Source organism: Lathyrus oleraceus, chromosome 7 (genome assembly GCF_024323335.1).
Source record: "Lathyrus oleraceus cultivar Zhongwan6 chromosome 7, CAAS_Psat_ZW6_1.0, whole genome shotgun sequence".
Lineage (NCBI taxonomy): Eukaryota > Viridiplantae > Streptophyta > Magnoliopsida > Fabales > Fabaceae > Lathyrus > Lathyrus oleraceus.
In genome coordinates, this window is record NC_066585.1 from 434,866,563 (window position 1) to 434,877,558 (window position 10,996).

Genomic DNA, 10,996 nt, shown 5'->3' on the forward strand with positions numbered 1-10,996 from the left:
GAGTGAGCTTCTCCTTCAACTGTCTTCTGAGCTCTACAACTTCTGCTCCAAGTTGGTTCTCTGATGCATGTCTCTGGTCAACTTCCTTCTTCAACTGGATATCTTTGTCTCTGAGTTGCTTCTCCAAGTCTCTGATCTTCTTCTGATAATTGGCCTCAGCTCTCTGCAACCTCAAACACTCTCGGTGCTCTGCATTCAACAGGTTCTCCATCTCTTCATAAGATCTCTTCTTGCTCCTTACTCCACCAGTATCTACACTCTGGATGTCTCTGAGTTGATGAGTCAGGTTCAACCTATCAGCTTTGGCTTGGTACAACTCCATCTGGGCATCTTGCTCTTTCTCCTTCAACCGGCGATTCTCCATCAGGGCTTGCTTGTACTGCTCAGCAGGTACACTCTCAGCAAGGATCAAAGGTGGCTGCACTTGCAAAGGCTTCATCCTATCATAGGGCAGCAACAAAGTTTCCACTCTCTTCTTGACCCACTCAGTGTAGTCAGGCATAGCAATGGCGAACTTCTTCCCTAGGACAACTCCATCCTTGACACCAATGGTCTTCCAAGCTCTTCCTATCTGCTCCAATCTAACAGGGTCACTTCGCTTCTCAAAATACACACTCTCAACTATCTCAGCGTCAAGTGGTCTTCCATTCATCACGAACCCCAACTGGCGAAGAGAAAGAACTGGATTGTAATTGATGCAACCCTTAGTCCCTACAAGTGGCACATTACGGAACTCTCCACAACTCATAACGACATCACGCACATCCATCCGATAAGACTGCCATCTGATATCATATGAGGTAAGAGACATAACCCTCTGAGTCCACTTATGCGTGCTCTGAGCATCCACAAAAGGTCCACTGACTGGCAGAAGAGACAAGAACCATCTGAGCAAAAGTGGAAGGCAACACCTGATAGCTCCACCCTTACCATGCCTACTGTGAATAGCATAATAAGTGTCAGCTAACAGAGTAGGAACTGGGTTTCCTCCAAGCAAGATAATGACTGCAGCATAGTCCACAAAGTTGGGCATACTCGGGAACAAGACAATCCCATAAATCATGATTGCTAACTGAGCATGAAAAGCTTCCCAATTCCCCTTCTCTGCTTCTTCTCTAGCAATCCTCAACAGAAACTTCAAAGGCAAACCCCCAACATCCCCACTGGACTTCCAATTATCACTGATTTCTTTGATACCCAAATGGAGAGCTCTGACAACAACTCTGAAGTCAACCTCCTTAGGCACATCTAAGAAAGGAACCTGATACCGGATAGGAACATTCAACATAATAGAGTACTCCTCAAGAGTAGGCGCCAACTGATAATCCTGAAAGGTGAAGCAACGAAGCTCTGGGTCGTAGAACTGTAGAAGAGTCTATAACGACACTGGATCAACTACCATCTTCAACAGTGTCAGAATATCCCCATACTGATCAACAAACCCCTTCTGATTACCACTGGTCACAAGGTTGCTCAACTCTATCAGAGACGTCAAAGGCTCACAGTGAAAGCTGTAGGAACAAGTCTTCCGCTTCAACTCTGGGACTGTTGCCATCTCTATCAGTGAATAGAACTCCTGAATGAACCTGAGAAATGATATGCATGCAGAGATTAGCTTTTTTGTTTTTTTTTTTCAATCTTTTTTATTGCGTATTTTTTTTTGAAAATAAACATGCTATGATGCAAATGATGCAGACAAGACTGGCAGGCTGTGCATCTCTGAACACAGGATCAAAGCTTCGGCTTGAACTCGGAACCACAATTCATCTGAAACCCAAAGTCATCTGATAAACTGTCATCTGAAGAACCAAGAGTCACCAACATGATCACAAGTCACCAACAAGTCACCGACAAGTCACCAACTGTACCTGTAATAATGATCATTCCCTCCCCACTCACGGGTGTCATCTAGGCCAGGGTAAGGTCGAGAGAAACACAACATAAATAACCCTTTCATAGAATATCATCATATACACACCCAAAGTATGTAACGACAATACCCCATCAGAGTCTGAACTGCTCGTGATATCAATGTTCTGCTAAGTGGCGCAATACCACCCGCTTCCCATGAATCACTCTATTCCTAGGTTTCCTAGATTTCACTCATAGCCTGGGTATTGGGCCTTTTACCTCGAGTAACTCCCACCCCAACAGAGAGACAACACAGCACAGCCAGATGCACAGATGAATATGAATGAATGCAAACATAAATGCACACATTAATGCAAACAATAAATAAATGAATGCAATAAATGAAACAGCAAAAGCAACCAAACCCTAACCTAGAGAGCGCTAGGAGAGACTCGCTTAGGGAAGATGGACCAGCAAGAGGTCAACTTCTCTATATCCCCAGCAGAGTCGCCAGCTGTCGCATTACGCGAAAAACCGGAGGGAAAACGAAAACAACAGAGCCGCCACCGTGCGTTATTTATCCCAAAAGAGGGAAAGGAAACGCTCGAAGTAAACCTGGAAAGGACATGGTCTCGCGACCAAAGAGAGATGGGATCGGGAGTCGGTTATGCGAAGGGAAGGTATTAGCACCCCTACGCATCCGTCGTACTCGACGGGATCCACGCACAAAAGGAAGGAATAAAGGTTGCTAAACACTGATCACAAACAACTGCACACACAGGTTGAAAAGAGACACAGGAAACAAGAGAAACTAACTCGGCAGGATATCACATCCTGGGCCTACGTAGTCTGTCAGGCACAGACATCAGAGTCGACGTAGTTCGGGATGAGGGAAACGTGCTCGCTAGGATGTCGCATCCTATGCATACGTATATTCTCTGACAGAAGAAGAATCATAGCACTCGTAGCTCGGCTAACGCACGCCAAACAAAACCACACAGGAAACCGACTGCCAATCACTGGACTTATGTCAGACTCCACACAAACAGGCAAACATGGAAACCGAATGCCAATCGCTGGACTTACATCAGACTCCGAACCAACAAACACACACAAACAAAACAAAAGGGCGCCCGGAGAGATCAGCTCATCTCCTGCCTACGTACCACATCTGGTATGAGGATCAGGGCGACGTAGTTCCCCTACGCAGGGACAAAGAACTAGCCTAACCAGATACAAAGGGAGACACAAACTACTAGGGATACTACGACTCGAGCCTAGAAGTTGTCATGCATACAATCCCTATGTTAAGGTTGCTATCTAACTTGCACAGGGAGCAAGCTATCCTAAACAGCACAGGCAAAGCAATCAATCAATTAGCACACACTATATACAAACAAAGTGGGCTCACACAAGGTTAGGCTGTGAAACACAAGCCAACTGGAATCGGGTGATGTTAGCTCTTAACCCTAACATTGAGAGTTAGGGTGAAGCAGATGAAATAGGAAGTGAAGATAAGACTTCACAGCTCTTATCCTTGGCCTGGGAGAGCTTCAAACAAATGAAAGTGTGGGAGTTCAGAAAGTTGGAACTCTTCTCCAGATGTGACTGACTCAACAAAGATCTTGGGTTAGTATCCACAATGCATCAACACAAGGTGTGTGAGCAAAGTGGATGACACACAGAATAGCAGGAGATGGATTGCACATCTCTTCTATCTGCCAATTGCCTCATAGGGGTCTTTCCCTGCTTGGCACAAAAATAAACAAACACAAGCATTGCCTCTTAAGGAGGACTTCAGACAGGTGCCTGCCCAAGTAACAGGACAGGTCTTCCAGACTACATGAAGTCAGAGAAATTATACCTCAGTGCTTAAGCAACCAAGCAAAAGCAAAAGCAAGTTCAAAGTGAACTTAAGCAACTAATGTACCTGAAAACAATCCAACTCAATCAGTATACAAGTCAAAAGTCAAACAGACAAACAATATTCAACAGTCAACAGTCAACAGTACACAGTCAAACAAGCAAGCAACAATGTGCAAGGCACAAGCTCAACTACAAATGTCTTGGCATCAACCTACAAAACAACTCAAGATTAGTCAACATAAACCAATTAATCAACTCAAGCAAGTGAATCAATCCCACTATGGCCATGTGCTTCTTAACCTGAAAACAAAGCTCAAACATAAGCATAAACCACTAGGACAAGGCCTAGGGTCAAAGAAGGAGAAATGATCCAAAACAGAACATGAAATTCAACATGAATCAACCTCAATTAATTAATAACATAATCCAAAAGGTCCCATGTCAATAGCATCAACCAAATTCATTTCATAAACCAATCATGACAAGGTATGCAAGTTGAAAGCACATTGAGACAGCAGAATGAACAAATGCGCATCAATTCAAAAATGATTCAATTAATCTCAACAAACATCATAGCTAAACATAACACATGACATGATCAACACACCAAAAATTAGGGCAATTGGACAAGATTAGGCATGGTAATTAAATTCATCAAGTCAAAGCAATCAAAACAAGCTCAAATAGGATACAATTTAGTACATCAACTTAGCACAAGCCTAAAACAGAATTGGCAAATGATAAAGACCTCAAACCAAAGCCAAAATAAACTTCAATGTGTCTAGAAACAATGTGCAAAATTTCACATCCATATGATAAAGCATAAGCATTTCACAAATCATTGAAGTTCAAGACTATTCAAAAGTGCACAAATGATCATCCAGAATTAAAAATCTCAAACAAATCAGAAATCAATCAAAAAATTCCAAGACAATTCATGATCAATCACAACATGCATAGGAAGCATCATACAGAAAATCACATCATTTGGAGTTCATTTGGCATGGCAAAGAAATTCATCAAATTGGACAAGCAAAGGTGTGACACACATTGTCACACCTACAGTAACATGAGCATATCTCAGCAACCACAAATGATAAAAATGCAAACTCAACACCAAAATGTCCAGCAAGATGTCTAGTTTAAGCATGTCAAATTTCATAGGCATTGGATTAAAACTCACCATTTCACAAGAGATATGGCAAGCAAGGTACAAAATATGACACATGCACACAAACCCTAGGCCAAATTAATTTTTATCCGAGCACAATTTCTGGAAAAGTAACTAAAAAATACTAGACACAACAAGGAGAACAATGCAAAAATCCACACATTATTTGGATCAATATTTATTTAGTTATGATTTTTTAAAGTGAAAGAAAAATTAAAAAAACATGAAAAGCTAGTACATGAATGGATGAAGAAAAATGGAATAAAATGCAAATGCAATATTTGGATTTGTCAAAGGCTGGAATCGAAGTGAGTGAGCATTTGAAAGCTGGAGCGCTATCATGTGAAACGTGCCGTTTCACTTAATCTACGTGGCCAGGCGAAACAATGAAGACCAATCAATTAGCCACGCATGCAACAGCTGGACCAATACATGTCCATAAACACATAAACACATGCAAACAAGCGTTGGAATGGATCGAACGAAATCTGGAAACGCAAACCCTAACAACTTCATACGCATTCATCATGTTCTTCATGCTCAAGAACAAAAGTGCACAGAAATACAAAATACGCACATCATCATGTTCATCTTTCATCATACATCAACAATCCATATCTAATTTAACCTAATTCAACATATATTCAAAGATTCGAAGCCATGAAGTTTCACATGTCAAACTTAAAATCACCATAACTAACACAATACTGCATGGAATTTAGTGATCTAAAGCTCAGTTTGCTCAGTGTTCAAAGATCTACAACTATCACCTATCAATTTCATGAATTAAGGGAATCAAATTCTGACCTTGTTGAAGATGCAAAAGTGGAATTGGTTGATTCAGGCCTTGAACAACTCAAACAGATGCTCCAATGCTCTTGTATGATTGAATGGATGAATGTTTGTCACTTAATCTTGCACGATCTGGCCAGAATTTCCAACTGCCATGGATGAATGCAAGCTTCGAGCTGCTTTAAATCTGAATGAATTGTGATGGTTCTTGCTTCAAACATGCGCCATAATCCTTCCAGATGATGATTTGATCAATGGATGATGAATTGGTTTGAAGAAAATTGCAAAAGTTTGAGAGAAAAAGTGTGAAGAAAAATTCAGATCTGAAAATGTGATGATGTTTTTGCAATTTTCTGTTATGCTTAGGCTTATATATGAGCTCCTAATCATGTCCTTAATCATGTTTAATCATGTGGTAAGTGGATTAGTGAAAACAAGGTGTTTATGCCAATTTGCAAATGCACCTCTATGCATGAATGCTCAATGGAACAGTACACGAAATTTGCCTTGGAATCACTTCAAATTCTGTTTGGAGCCAAATGCAAGTGATGGAATGTATGGACAATGCATTATCTTCAAATTTGAACTTTCCCTCCAAAATTCAAATGAAAAACCAAATATTTTTGTGATGGAAATGCATGGCATATGATGCATGTTTTGGATAGTGCATGTCAAGACATGAATGTTGCAAAAAGAACCACTTCAATTGGCCTTATGGTTAAAAAGTTATGCATGCTTGAAGTTCAAATTCACTTTGCCATGATTGATCCATATCTTTTCAACCATACATGAGAAATTCATGATCTTGGACTTTTTGGAAAGGGGAGAAAAAGATCTTCAACTTTCATGTTGGACAAAATTTCATTTGAAGTTTGCTTGATGATTTAATCTTGAGGAGAAAACCTTTCCATTTTTGGCAGTTTCAAATTACAGGTCACTTACTATTTTTGGAAACTTTTCATCTGACCTCAAATTCTTCATTGTTGATGTTTGAAATGTAAAATGAGACTTGTATGGACATGAATGAGGCCTCTCTAACCATCTCCCACCTTCAAATCCATGGTTGACTTGACAGTTGACTTTTGTTGACTTTCTAGGGTTTCAGATGAATTGGTCATGAACTGATGAGCTTTGAGCATCCAATGCTTGACCAAATCTCTTCAAAATGATCCCTAGGGTCACATGAACTCATTGAACCAACCCTAGGGCTTTGCTTCCATGGAAAATGCACTTGCTTGCTTGCACAACTGAATCTCCTGACCAGTCTTGACTGATGAACTGATGAACTATGCAATGGACAATGCAAATGTTAATGACCTAGACATGAAAATGTATATACAAAATGGTGGGTGCAAATTTGAGGTGCTACACACTTGAGGCAGTAATATACTCGACCTCGATTGTAGAATCAACAATTGTATCTTGCTTTGAACTTTTCGAGCTCACAACGCCACCGTTTAAGCAAAACACATAACCAGATTGCGATCTAAAGTCATCCTTATCTGTCTGGAAGCTAGCATCGGTGTATCCAATTACAGCAAGCTCTTTCTGACCTCCATATATCAAGAATGAGTCCTTAGTCCTTCTCAAATACTTAAGGATATTCTTGACAACTACCCAATGAGCATCACCGGGATCAGATTGGTACCTACTCGTTGCACTTAAAGCATACAAGACATCTGGTCGAGTACATAACATGGCATACATGATAGATCCTATTGCAGGTGTGTATGGAATCTTATTCATGCGATCCTTTCTTCCTTAGTTGAAGGGGATTGTGTTTTTGATAGACACATGCCATGTTGCATAGGTATGAATCCTTTCTTGGAATCATGCATATTAAAGCGTCTCAACACTTTGTCTATGTATGTACTCTGACTTAGGCCAAGCAGTTTTTGTGATCTATCTCTATAGATCCTGATTCCTAATATATAGGTTGCTTCACCTTGGTCCTTCATATAAAAGCATTTCCCTAACCAAGACTTTACTTGTTGCAGGGTAGGGACATTGTTTCCAATGAGTAATATGTCATCTACATATAATACTAGGAAAACGATCATGCTCCCACTAACCTTCTTGTAGACACAAGGCTCGTCTTCATTCTTGATGAATCCATACTGTTTTACTATTTCATCAAAACGAAGATTCCAGCTTCTAGAAGCTTATTTCAATCTATAGATTGATCTTTGTAACTTACATATCTTTTGGGCTTCTTCTGGTATGTCAAATCCTTCAGGCTGTGTCATGTACACATCCTCAAGAAGATTCCCATTAAGGAAAGCAATTTTGACATCCATCTGCCATATTTCATAATCATGATATGCAGCGATAGCAAGTAAAATCCGAACAGATTTAAGCATTGCATTTGGTGAAAAGGTTTCATCATAGTCAACCCCATGAATTTGTTTATATCCTTTTGCAGCCAGTCTTGCCTTATAGGTATGTGCCTTACCATCCATGCCAGTCTTCTTTTTGAAGACCCACTTGCATCTTATAGAGTTAACTCCTATAGGAGGCTCTACCAAGGTCCAAACCTGGTTTGTGTACATGGAATCCATTTCAGATTTCATGGCTTCTAGCCACTTCTCAGACTTGGGACCAATTATGGCCTTTTGGTAGGTCACAAGCTCATATTGATCCATGAATAACACATCACCTTGATAAGTTATGAGATATCCATATCTCTCAGGTAGGTGACGTATCCTTCTTGACCTACGCTGGTCTTGTTCTACTTGAGCATGTTGCTCTTCCACAACTACTTGTGTTTCCTGCTCTAATTCCTCCATAGGTGTATCAATGCTTTGTGATTCTTGAATTTCTTCAAGCTCTACTTTCCTCCCATTGATTCCTTTGGAAATAAAATCCTTTTCTAGGAAAACTCCAGTTCAAGCGACAAACACTTTTCCCTCAGAAGGATTGTAGAATTAATACCCTTTTGTTTCTTTAGAATACCCCACAAATAAGCATTTATCAGATTTGGGCTCAAGCTTAGTTGAAATTTATCGTTTCACATAGACTTCGCAACCCTAAATCTTCATGTAAGACATATGTGGTTTCTTACCACTCCATATCTCATATGATGTCTTCTCAACCTTTTTGGATGGAACACGGTTAAGTGTGTAAGCTGCTGTCAATAGTGAATGTCCCCAAAAGGAGTTTGGAAGATCGACGTGACTCATCATGGATCGGACCATGTCTAACAAGGTTCAATTTCTTCTCTCAGATACACCGTTCATTGGGGGGGGGGGGGTTCCAGGAGGAGTAAGTTGGGATAGGATCCCACACTCTTTCAGATGGTCATCAAACTTTAGGCTTAAATACTCACCACCTCGATCTGATCGAAGAGTTTTCATATTCTTACCTAGTTGGTTTTGTACTTCATTCTTGAATTCCTTGAACTTTTCAAAGGACTTTGATTTGTGTTTCATTAAATACACATAACCATATCTATTGAAATCATCAGTAAATGTGATGAAGTACTGAAAACCTCCTCTGGCTGGTATGTTCAGTGGTCCACATACATCGGTATGTATGAGGGCCAAAAGATCAATAGCTCTTTCACCTTTTCCTATGAATGGAGACTTTGTCATCTTTCCAATTAAACAAGATCTGCATGTCTCATATGATTCATAATCAAAAGAGTCCAAGAGTCCATCTTGATGGAGTTTGGAAATGCGTTTCTCATTTATGTGGCCTAATCGACAATGCCAAAGGTAAGTTGGATTTAACTCATTAGGTTTCATTATTTTAGTATTAATGTTTTAAATAGGAATTTCAAGATCAAGGACATATAGTCCATTGTTCATTTGTGCAGTAGAATAGAATATATCATTCAAAAAAATGGAGCAACAATTGTTCTTTATTATAAATGAAAAACCAAACTTGTCCAAACAAGAAACAAAAATAATATTCCTGCTAATTGCATGTACATAGTAACTGTTCTCTAACTGAATTATTAAACCACTAGGTAAATTCAATACATAAGTTCCTACGGCTAAAGCAACAACCTTTGCTCCATTGCCAACTCGTATATCAACTTCACCTTTTGCCAAATCTCTACTCCTTTTTAGCCCATGCACATTGGTACAAATGTGATAACCGCATCTAGTATCTAATAGCCATGATGCAGAAGTAGATAAATTAATTTCAATAACAAAAATACCTGAAGTTGAAGTCTCTACTCCATTCTTCTTATCTTCCAAGTACTTTAGGCAGTTTCTCTTCCAGTGTTCAGTCTTACCGAAATGGAAGCAGGTGCCTTCCTTTGCTATGCCTCCACTAGGCTTCAAAGCAGGAGCAATGGGGTTGGGTTTGGCAACTTCATTACCTTTCCCTTTATCACCCTGCTTGGTGGGTCTTTTGTTCTGTCTCTTTCCATTTCCGATCATCAGAATGGACTTCCCTTTTGACTTCAGATTCTGCTAAGCATTTCTTAACATGGCTAGCAGTTCAGGAAGAGTTTTGTCCATATCATTCATATTGAAATTAAGGACAAATTGACTGAATCTATCTGGAAATGATTGCAAGATCAAATCAGTCGCGAGTTCCTTTCCGAGGGGAAAACCCAACCTCTCAAGGTTCTCCACATACCCAATCATCTTGAGCACATGGGGACCTACAAGGGCTTCCTCAACTAACTTTCCTTGAAAAAGGGCTTTTGAAACTTTAAACCTTTCATGCCTTTCCTGCTCTTAATAGAGCATATTCAAGTGTTCGATCATATCAAACGCTGCCATGTTCTCATGTTGCTTTTGCAACTCTGAGTTCATGGTAGCTAGCATGAGGCAAGCAGTTTCATTGGCATCATTGACATGCTTCTTATAAGCATCTATTTCTGCCTTAGGTGCAGAACTAGGAGGTTCCTCTTCAGGAACAGGTTTCTCCAATACATACAACTTTCTATCATGTTTGAGGATAATCCTCAGATTTCGGTGCCTATCCAGAAAATTTGTCCCAGACAATTTTTCCTTATCAAGGATTGATCGCAAAATGTTGTTAGAGGTGTTTGTTGTCATGGTAATCTACATGAAAATAATGAAAATATAAGTATCAATAACATATTTAATTAGGCCTTTAATTAAATATGCTCCCACTATTTTACTCAAAACAAATGACCCTCACCATTTGATTCGGAAAATCCAGGGTTGAAAGATTTTCTAGTGGGTCGAGATCCACATTTCACTTTGTTTTAAATCCGCGTAGGCGGATTACACAAAACTAGGTTATTTAGGTAGGAACTCCTTCCAATTGTATCTAATACAACTCTCGAATATTTTAGCTGGGTGAATAACTCCTTATTCCAATCCATCACATGGA